A 12,080-nucleotide genomic window follows, 5' to 3' on the forward strand; every position below is an offset into this window, starting at 1 on the left:
GCCATTTTTACACATTGAAATCACTTAAAAATGTCTGTAATAAAATCTAATAAGTTTTATTATAATTATTTAGCTATCATTTTCTGTTACAGTGATCAATATATAAATCAATAACTTTGATTAAAATTGGCTAATTATTTAAGTACTGTTCACAGTTACTTATTTTAAATGACTAATTACAATAAGCCAATTTAATTAATTGTTACTCACTCCATATTTGTTGAATTTATTTAATAATTTTGCTTGTAATCTGTACCTCAGTAAGGTATTATTTTTTTATAATGTACATACATACATACATACATACATACATACATACATACATAGCCTACATACATTAGCACTATGTATCACAGACATAAAGATAGGCTATATAGATCAATTGGTTGAGATATGATAAGTGGAATGTAAGATGATGTTGATGTAAATGTCATCTGTGTTTAATTTGCTTCTATCGGTCCTTATGAAGATAATGGGAATAGCAATTAAATGCCTTTCATCTAAGGTTTTCATCTGAGGCAATCTGTCACAAACACTACCATATAAACAGTTTAAGACCTGAGGCAGTTTTGCCTTGTGTACTCTCCTGATAAATTAATACGCAAAACACTCCAAAATACATTAACAGAACATTTTAATCAAATACATTAATCAGAACACTTAGTAAACAAAAGTCTCCTTCCAAAATGGTAACTGTGTGTGTGTCTGTGTCTGTCTGTGTGTGTCTGATTTTTTTTTCCTAGCTCTTTGTCCCCAGTAGATTGCACAAACATATGGCTTGTCTCCCTCACCTTTAGTTAAGCCTCTCTTAATTAACTTTAAAGGGCTAATTTGCAAGCTTGACTAAGTATGGTGTTATTTTCCAACAAAGACAGTTTTTAATCAGCTGTAATTCAGAAAGAAACCACTGAAGAGTTATATATTTATTTATATTTTACTTTAGTTTAATATCGAATAATCTGGTGTGAGAGGGAGAAAGAAAAAAAAAAACATCCACAAGACAGCAGCCATTGTCTTGACTAAGATTTAGGGAACTGTAACATCATCTCTCTCTTTTTTTTTCAAACATAAACAGCAGGGGCCCATTATAATGGTACAGTTTTTTAAGCCTGGAAAGATGACCATATGCCATGCTCAAGGCACCGCCGAGACAAATGTCCACAGACTACGGATCAGTGACAAGTCTCCTTGCTCTTAATGCTTTGTCAAGCTACTGTTGTAAAACAATTAAGATCCTATTAACATATATTTTATTAATTGCCCTATCGGGGTGGAAACACAAAAGACATGTTGATGTCCTCACTGGGCAGGCAGCTTTTGGAGAATTGGAGCATGGCATCTTTCTCACAGAGAGTGACAGCTGAAAAAATCGGGGTCAGATTATATCAGCACGGACAGCTTCGCAGATTTGTTTGCCATTGATAGCAGCAATCAATTAGGGCAACCACGTCTGCAACGGCAGAAAATGCTGCAGGGACTCGTCGCAGAATTTTTTTTTTTTTTGTCATCAGTCATTTGTGAGTAATTGTTACAGCTTACTGAACCAGTCACTGGGTTATGTAAAAATAAATCTAAAATAAAAACAATTCCTTTTCATAGTTTTTTTCCCCACTTCACAATTATCATATTACGGCTTTTTTCATTTCCTCTGAGTAATTGGACTGCCCCGGTGCATTATCTGATCTAAATTGCATTGCTAATTACAAAGCCCAACAGTTGAACGGCATCAATACTCCATTAGGATTAATTAAGATTGGGAGTGACAGCTGACGATTAGGCACATCATTTGCAGTTCAACAATGCAGAGGTCAAACGATCACGTTTCTTTATTTTAATCATGATTACTGTAAGCTGCTGAATAATTCTCATCAAAATGAAGCATGCGTGTAACATTATGATGAGCCAGGACATGCTCATTTATAGACTTAATGAGAAGGTAGCCTATATAAGAGGCGATTTTCGAGGTTTTTCTCCTGCTAATTCTCACCCGGGAAAATGCAAAGGTTTCATAATTGATTATGCGTCTAATTACAAAGCATATAATTAGTGGAAGTTATTGATAGTTGAGAATGTGCTTTTTAACCCCGAAGCTGTGTGTCTACCCAGAGGAGATGTGTGTCCTTCTGATCTGATGATGGCTGTGACTTTTAACTAATTAGTATGTCACGCGAAGTCAGAAGGTTTTCACGCCAACCTGATTTTGTCAGGGCATGTGTGTCTTTTTTAAGCCCCTAATTTTCATATTCCCGGTCAGTTGAACTAAATTATGGCGAGTGACCTTTAGGTTTATGAGGAGACAAACAAATCGATGTTTGAAATAATTTACCTTTGAGCACACATAGTGTTTTTATGTATCCATCATGCTTATGTAAATAAATGTATAAATGTATAAAAAAATAAAAATAAATAAATAAATAAATAAATAAATAAATATTTTCTTTAATGCAGTTTACAACTACACTGTAAACGATTTCTGTTGTTTTCACGGTATTATACTGCATTTCTCAACAGTTGTTTACTGTATAAGCTGTGTACAGTGTGTTACTGTATATATTGCTGTTTTCACAGCATGATAATGTATTCTCAACATTTCCATACTGTGAACATGATTAACAGTATGCTACTGCAGATTTTACAATGAATTTTGGGGAAAAATCAGTTACTGTGCATCTAAATACAGTACTGCAAATGACCATGAAAAACTCTACACACACTTTATATTATTATTATTATTATGTTTATTTTATTTTTTGACAAAGTATTTTGTGAAGAAAAATAAAATAACCAGTTTCTTCAGACTGTTCAGTGCATAAAACTGTCCCCTGGTTTTCCATATTTGGGTGTACTGCACCTTAATTTTATAAGGTTAACATGAAAATATTAAATCATTTTTAATCAACATAACTTTGTGCTTAACCAAAACGTAAACTGGAACAAAAGTAATTGATTCATCATGAAACCAAAAGCTGCTTTTCCACTATCGTGCCAAACCGTTCTAAGAACACTTCGGTACGGTTACGGTTGTTTCTCCACTGAGCCTGGAACGGCGCGGCACGATTACAAACCGTTCTTGGCCCGGAATTTTCGGCACGGTTAGACAACCGTGCTGAACTGTGCTGACAGATTCTGTGTGTTGACGTCGCGACTCGGTTGCTAAGCTACCACAGCTGGCTCAGCAGAAGCGCGCTAGTCATCAGACATCCTCAAACTACAGTACATTTAATATAAAATAATGATCCAGGTCTAAACGATATTTGAAAAGGATTTTAAAACCATAGAGCAGTCTCTGGAAGAGAAGTGAATAACTTATCACATTCTTACGAAGATATTTTATTCATTAAAGTTATTATTTTATTGACTTGAATACAGACCTACTTCGCCTGCCTGAATTTGAGTTTATTGCACGCAGCGCTGTATTCCACAGCACAAAACTCGCTCTGATCCGGGAGAGACATGCCAGCGACTTGCGCTGCTGACTTTTTTTCCTGCTGCGCATCGAATAAAGCGAATAAAGTCACGCTTTGCATCGTCGATGTCCAAATTCCACAACAACATCACTATATCCATGGAACACGAACTTGCAGACTCTTTTAACAACGAGGAAATAATTGCACTTTTTAATTCAAAGCCAGGACAGCTTGTTAATACCGGCGAGACCACCTGAAGGACGGCATGTTCGTGTTGTAATGTCGGCCGTCCAAAAGACTTTGCTTGAAAGCTTTACGGAGCGGCACTGTAACTGTCCAAGGTACTGTTGTATGATTTATATTATAGCATATGCACTAATAAACAAGTCAAAAGAATGAATGAATTAAATAAATATGGATTCTTAAATGTCAGTATTGCTTTTACTTAAAAAATATCAATACGTTTTCACAAATGTTTTATAAAAATAAAATGAGCAATTTTTATCATTTCAGCTATAGGCAATTATATGATTCAATTATACATAAGTTATATGACATTTATGAGGCATGTAACATGTTTCTGTGTTTTTTTTTGTGTGGTGATCTTTAATATAGCTACGCAAATATTTTCTAAAACGTCTAGCAATAATTCGCCTACAGCTTGTTAGTTAATTATGAACACAAAAATAATTATAATAATAAAAATAAAATAATCAAAATAAAAAGATAATAGAGCATCATTTTGCTAAATATAATAGTGCTTTATATGCTTTAAATCCCGCGATATATTTTCATATTCGTTTTTTTTTCACTTGCTGCATTCGTTATTTAATGTTTGAATAGTAAAACAAATAACAGCCATCGCTTAATTGGTTTCATTTTACCATCAAAATGTAGTATATTTTATATCATTATCAACTTTTTATATAAAAACGCAGTGTAATTTAAATAATTGTTTAAAATGAAATAATTTAAGTGCTGTGTTTTTATTAGTGAAAGTGCCCGCTCACCTTTGACAAGGCCTGTCCAAAATTATATTTCTGCCACTATAATGCAAATGCATTATTATTGTTGTCTTATCATTGTTTATTTTTCTGTTATGTTCAGAGATTTTAAATATTATTTATTTCCCCTCCAATTATTTTCAATCATCACGTTACATTTTGGTAATTTTCCCTCCAAATAAAATTTAGCCAGAGCTGCGCAACATATAAATAAATAAGGGTGCACATGTACCTATATTTAGTACCCCTATATGATAGAGCGGCATAACAGTGTTTAGTCACATGCTTTTGCTTTTATGAAAAAAATAAATAAATAGTTTCGGCTCTTATTTAACTTTAATTGAACAAAGGGAGCCGTTTACATTGCGTTACCAAGGCAACTACTGATGCGTTTTGTGTAATGTTTTAAAGAGCTTTGTCGCAGCACGACAGTGGAAAATGAAACCGTATCCGTGCTGTCTGGCCCGGTTTGGCACGGAATGGAACAGTTCTGTTTAAAGAACGATTCAGCACGATAGTGGAAAAGCGGCTAAAGTCAGCTTAAATGTCATAATGACCAGCCTGCTTTAGACGGATTCATGAGGTTTGGGCAACCGTCATCACCAACATATCTCCGCATTTTCAAAACAATATTTTAAAATACCCACCATCTCTATAAATAAACCACAGACTTGAGTTAAAAACAATTACATTCCCGCATGAAAAACGGTTAAAACTAAATTTTATAACACATTCATTATAGAGCCATCTAAGACCGGGGCAAGTCTCACATGTCTAGCCGATTATAACCTCGTTTCGCCGGATACATGAGTGATGATGGACACCCTGGAGGTCAGAATCTGCTATCGGCAAAGCACTAAAATTTACGCATGATATCTATAAATAAACCACAGATTTGAGTTTGTAAGAACTACATTCTCGCATGAAACACTGTTAAAATTTCATTTCGTGACATATTAAACGCAATATTTATAATATTAGCTGGGCTTTCTCATCCGCCATTACCATTTGCTTGTAGATGTGAAATGAATTCTGGTAGAAAAAAAATATATATATTTATATATAATTCTCAAAACACTTCAAACGAACTTTATTCTTATTGTCAAGGTCAGATATATGTAATAATTTCGCTGGTAAAGTGAATAAAAAACAATGTTACTATATTGTAATCAATATAACGTTTGCACTGGTTCGGTTCAGCATTCGAGCAACTCTAAATCGTATTGAACCGAATTGAACCGTTTGCTCGGGAATTATTTGATCACACGTGTTCACAAGCACATTCAGCAATATGCAATTAGTGTATAATTAGTGTATAAATGCGTGTGGCCAAGCAGTATAACGAAATAGTAATGAATCATATACAAAAAGGAATCGGTTTTAGGCGGATTTGATTCTTTACTGTGCACTAAGGAGCCGATTCATAGAACCGAACGGACACGACTCGACATGCAGGCAACGGCTCTCCTAATTTGAAATTCACCTGTCGTCTTTCATCCAGCGAATTCATCCTCGGTAAGTGTTTTAAAGTCAAATTCTGTCCGTTAAAGGATTGTTTTATAAGTATTTCTGTGTATTGTGTGTGTAATTTAAAAGAATTAACCAAGTGACATTAGTTGTAGGTTCTTATGTGACGCTATCCGTTAACAAACGGTATTTTAAACAAGAAATAACAGACGCCAGGCGGTCATTGTAGTGTTTGCGAGGTATTAGATACAGTGAGTTTATCTTGAGTGAGTTTTTGACCATACGTTAAATTACCTGAAAAAAACATAACTTTAACTTATTGTAACTGCATTAATGAATTCTCTATTTCAGCACAACACTGAGATGAAGGCGAAGTCACCATGAAAAGTTAAACGTTTACCGTTAAGGTAAGCTCTGGTCTTCACATAGTCATTATGACTAAGCTATCATTATGGTAAAATTTTTCAACTGTAAGTTAGTTATTTAAACTAAACTCATAATGAAATGAGTCTTAACTGTTTTATTAAATGGAGCTGAAAATTAAATGCAGTTGAATTATTTTAAGCTAACGTTAATATTAACAAAATACATATTAATTGTCTATTTCTCAATAATGTTAATGAGCTTGATGTATAGTTAGTGTGTCATTAACTGTACATTTAATTTTTGGTGTTCAGGTGTACCTGAGGTGAGTGTACGTTCTGAGTACACAGATATAAGCCAAAGTCATTATCACTATATATTTATATATATATATATATATATATATATATATATATATATATATATATATATATATATATATATATATATATATATATATATCCATCCTATTCTAAGAGAAATTGATGGGTCAGGGAATGATTTGTGTACAAATGTATTTTAACCCCATACAGATTGGTATGGTTGTACCATAGATTTAGATTAATTAATGTTGAGTCTTATTTTACTCTTATTATATTTATCTGTTTTTCAGCTACAGTAATTGATGTTGAAAAACTGATGCTACCAATCACTCCTCACTTGATTGTTCAAGGTAATGTTGATGTCTTCCTCATTTTGATTAGATTTTTAAATGTCAAGTTGTTCACAGATTTGTTGTGAGGAGTTTCATGTACAACCTCTTTTTCTTCTTCCAGCAGTTCTTAAGATTAAAAAAATCTGGTGTTAAAACAGCCACGCCTATGCTATCTGCCTACCAAGTGCTGAGTAAATATTAGACAAACATTTTTTTCTATAACTGTTGTCTTTATGTTTATTTGCAATTTTACTGGGCGTATGTGTTTTTTTTTTTTCAAACAGCCTGGAAACTGTAAGTTTAGTTCAATATGTTATTTTATGCTATTCATTTTTGTGTTAACATAGATTGCATGTTGAAGCTATCGTTTTATAGTGGGAAAATGTAAAAGAGAATCACTGAATACAATGGCATAATGATTCTGCTTGTTCAAAGAAAGTACTTGATTTAGTTTTCCTCAAGCGACACATCAGTTTTTATGACTATTGCTTGACACTTGAATTGAAGGGACAGTTCACCCCAAAATGAAAATAATAGCATCTTTGGCATCCTCCACTTGTTTCAAAATAGTTATACATTTAATTTGTTCCGTTGAACACAAACTCGTATTTTTTAAAGAAATTTGGTTCAAATATGGATGTCAATAGTTACTGGTTACTAACATTCTTCAAAATATCTGCTTTAGTGTTTAACAGAAATTTAAACGGATTTAAAACACATGGAGTAATGGTGGCAAAAAAGTAAACTATCCTTTTAAATATTTTATTCTGAGACTTATTTATATATGTCTTGTCTTTTGCCATATTGTCTTTCTAGCTCAGATTGTGATGAACCTGGAATGTGACACCAGTTACTCTTAAGACAAGAACCGAATAAAGCACAGATGTGGAGGGATTTGCAGCCAAACTAACTGGAGGGAAGGAACCTTTAGGTAAAATCACCTACTTTATTTAGATCTGAAGTATTTTATTTGACATAGAGATTTATTGTTTTAATTCTAATTTAAAGCAAACAAGGTTGAGCACCCCTGGTCTAAAAGCTCAAAAACGCTGTTTCTGTGTTAAGGTTAAATGTAGTTGAGAAACAGATTAATTAGGATCAATGCTTAAATTAAACATTTTCTCTTTCTCTGTAGACCAAACATGTTTACTATCCCTCACATTTTAATAAATTGTTTCTGTTTTTGTTTCTTACAGTGTGGGTGAACATACTACCTGGATGTCCAACAAAGGCTGCACAAGAGCTCATTTGATAGCACACATTCTGTCCTGTCTACATCTCTGATGACCTGGAAGTGCTTCGACATCAGTGAGTAATACATCTTTATATTGTTATGCATACAGGATTTCTGTAAGCTTAGCTTTAATGTTAGTTTCTAATCAGCAGTGACTGTTTTAAAAAATTAAGTATTTAAATTATTCTCAACGTTTTACTGATGCTGTGCACAGTAACGTCATGATGATTTAGTTTGAGGAAATGTCACTAGAGGGTTTGTATAAAAAATAAATAAATAAATAAATTGTATGAAATGACTCGATAAAATGTTTATTTGTCTCGCTGACATGCCATCACTGCTGCATATTAAAATACAGTAATACGAATTTACATTTTACATTTACATTTAGTCATTTAGCAGACGCTTTTATCCAAAGCGACTTACAAATGAGGACAAGGAAGCAATTTACACAACTAAGAGCAACAATGAATAAGTGCTATAGGCAAGTTTCAGGTCTGTAAAGTCTAAGAAGGGAAGTATTAGTAGTATTAGTATTTTTTTTTTTTTTTGTATAGTTAGTGTGATATTCAGAATTGACAGCAGAATATTACCACAAACATTTCATGAAGTAAGCTAGACTGCTCTTTAGTTCTCTACTCAACTTTAACACATTTCCTCGTGTCGCTGAGCCTCTCTGCAGATTTTGCCTAAAATGAATGCTTAGTGATTACTTTGTTTTATGCAAACCAAATATCAGTAACTCATCATTAGCATTATTTTAAAAAAATCACCCACGGCTTTCATGTTCTCTAACGCAATCTTATCTGTAAGTTAGAAGTGGATTTATACGTGTTAAAAGCCTAAAAGTATTTAATTAACATTAGTCACGTTAAATTCGATTATTTTTATTTATTTAATTTTAAATATGTAGCCTCTTAAAGTGAGAATGAACTGTGTTTACCCCTCTTAAATCCGTGGAAGCACTAGTAGTGTGATCATGGAATCAGATATTCGAGCTATACAGAGTCGGACATTAAGTTAAGATGAGACTTTATTTTTTACACACCTGTGTGGACACCTGACTAGCGATCTTCAAGAACAATGCCCGCTGATCTTTTCCCCATTAACGTTAGTGTAATTTCGAATTGACAACAAACTGTATTTCACCAACAAAAACAATTAAAAAAACTGTTATATATATTATAACTGTTATATATATTTATATATATATATATATATATAAAAACAACAGTGCAGTGTTTCGTTTCTGAATGAATTAAATGGTTTGAGGGATGATCAGTTTTTACTTCAGTGATTGATTTTGCTTGTCATTTTTGCAGGATCATCAGAAGTGCTCCTGCCCTTTTTCACTGTCCCTTTCCACATCATTTGGCCTTCATCATTTCCTGTCTTGTAGCAGTATTTTTACCTGTTTTTAAAATTGAAATATTTTTTGATGCATTAATTGTTGACTGGTTTTAATGATCAATTGTTTATTAGTGTTCTGTTGCTTTGTTATATTGAATAATTGCTACTGTTTTAGCATGGTTTACACAATAAACCTTTATTGTGAAGTTAAAGTTTCAGTTTCTTTATTTTTCTTGTATTTCTTGAACAGTTAAAATAACACTTGTGCAATTTTTGAACATTTTTACCCATTATAAAGTAGCACTATTAAATAAAATAAAATAACATTTAATAACTGTAAAATACTATACAGTAATAATGAAAGTAACGTTAAAATACCGTAGTTCTTCATGGTAAAAATGTACAATAAAATACTGTTTTCAGTTTTGCAGTATGTGTATCACTACTGTAATTGGTGTTACAGTAAAAATCAACAACAGTAAAATGATGTATTACATTTTACAGTAAATGTAATACTAATGTAATTAGTATTACAGTAATGTTACTGTTTTATGAAATACAGCAGCTACTGGATAATTGTTGCCAGTAACTTACTGTTAATTTTACAAGAAATCGTTTACAGTGTAATACTTTCAAAAGCAAGAAGGTAGTAGTGTGCAAAGGTGGATCATCACAGGCATAAAACAAAAGGCACAAATAACTTTTCACATTTTGATTCACTGTCCATTGGTGGTGAAGTCCTCTAAACCATATTCAGTACACAACCCTTGCTATAATATAATATAATATAATATAATATAATATAATATAATATAATATAATATAATGGATATAAAAAATAATGATTGCTCCCAATTTTTAGTTTTTTTCTTCCATTTTTAGCAATTTCTCTGAGTTTTAGCTTTTTTAAACAATGTCAGAAATTTATTTATTTATTTATTTATTTATTTTATTAGTTTTTATTATTTTTTTATGCAAGAATTTTTGTTCATGTTTATTTGCCTTGTCATCATGGTGAATCTTTCCTTAAATTGCTCATTTGTAAACTGCTTTGGATTTTAAAAAAAATAAAAATAATCTGGTAAATTAATAAATCAAAATGTCAGGACTACTTTTACCATTATTTTACCATAAAAAACAACAACAACAATAACATTAACCTTATTTTTTTCTTTTTTACCAAACTTTTGCATGACAACTCCTGAAAATGTACAACGTTGACAGCGCAATTTTTTGAAAACATTGTGAGCGTACTGTATATTACGTTATAAACAAATAATTGACAATACAAACTGAGAATGGTTGACTACAGAACAGTATGAGCTCCAAAGAAGAGACCTGTATTTTTTCTTTAGTGACATTTCTACTGTCTTGACATGCATGATGCAACATTCTTAGCCATTTTCCCTGATCCAAGTCTACGTCATTTTATCATTTTGACATTATCGTCTGTATGCAAAATGTAAACGTCATGTAAAGGTACACTGAAAAGAAAACCCCTACAAATGTGTATCCGCTAAGGTCAGTTGCTAAAATGTCCACGCTAATATTTCTCTGCACATCTTTGGGTAATTCTGACAGTAGTTTTTCTTTACGTCCAAAGCAGAATTGGAGCTTGATATACTTTGTACTTTTGAGAAGTACACAGAGATTTAGAATACAATACGAGTGTGCTTCAGCTCCCTTCACAGCCATACAACTATAACAGCACTTAAATGTTTAACATTAGACGTTTTCAGATGCTATCAAAAAATAATGCCATCAAATCAGATTTTTCCTCATGCCACTTTCAGAGAGTGGGGAAGAGTGGTCCTCCTCGACAGCATATGCCCTCAGAGAGACTGCATGGAGGAAAGCCAACCCATTATTGTTTTCGTAGCAGAAACAGAATGTTAAATGTGGGTTACGGCACATGTAAAGACAGATCAGATGAAAGTATGAACATTGTCTTCAAAGTTTGGTTGAGAGAGATTGCAGAGTTTCGACAGATGTAAAAACTACTGTAGTGTCTGCAAAAACAGGGCCGAAAGCCAAACATAAATCTGGAAGACAAAAGTAACAGTGCCCACACACAGACACACACCCAGACACACTACACAAAACTCACAAGCCATTACAACTGTACTTCCTGCAAGTGCATTCTTAAATGTCACCGGGGACAGTGTGCTTTCCTAATTGTGATCATTTCCCAGCTAAAGATCAGGATCCCGTCCACAGCCACTGGCTCTCACTTTAATGGTCTCTGGTGAATGTCACAGAGTTATATGCTTTACTTCACAGTGCTTTTGCATGAAATATGTGAATACTGAGTGCTATGTTTTGGGAGGATGATTACAGTGGTTTAGCATTTTTAAACATATTTAGATATGTAGTCAGACATCTATCTATCTGTCTGTCTGTCTGTCTGTCTGTCTGTCTGTCCGTCTGTCCGTCCGTCCGTCCGTCCTTTAAAAGTTGAAAACAACTGTTCTTCTTATTGTAATTCTTCTTATAATGCCTTTACAATACGAATAACAACTGTTCTTCGTATTGTATCTTCTTATAATGCCTTTATACAATATTAATGTTTACTATCACTTTTGATACTTCTTTTGCAGTTT

At 33.0% G+C, this 12,080-nt stretch overlaps 1 long non-coding RNA gene across 5 annotated transcripts; it reads left to right on the forward strand.

Moving 5' to 3' along the window:
• The first annotated feature begins 4,776 nt into the window (after positions 1 to 4,776).
• Positions 4,777 to 9,692, forward strand: LOC147843523 (uncharacterized). Of its 5 annotated transcripts, none has more exons than XR_015493676.1 (7): positions 4,779 to 5,926; positions 6,230 to 6,285; positions 6,855 to 6,914; positions 7,018 to 7,087; positions 7,713 to 7,827; positions 8,093 to 8,204; positions 9,453 to 9,692. It is a non-coding gene; the product is annotated as an uncharacterized LOC147843523 (long non-coding RNA). The 5 variants fall into 5 exon arrangements; XR_015493675.1 differs by having other exon boundaries at positions 7,021 to 7,087; XR_015493677.1 differs by lacking the exon at positions 4,779 to 5,926 and adding an exon at positions 6,044 to 6,129 and having other exon boundaries at positions 7,021 to 7,087.
• The last annotated feature ends 2,388 nt before the right edge of the window (positions 9,693 to 12,080 follow it).

Source organism: Danio rerio, chromosome 6, assembly GCF_052040795.2.
Source record: "Danio rerio strain M-AB ecotype USA chromosome 6, GRCz13ab, whole genome shotgun sequence".
In the NCBI taxonomy this organism is placed as follows: domain Eukaryota; kingdom Metazoa; phylum Chordata; class Actinopteri; order Cypriniformes; family Danionidae; genus Danio; species Danio rerio.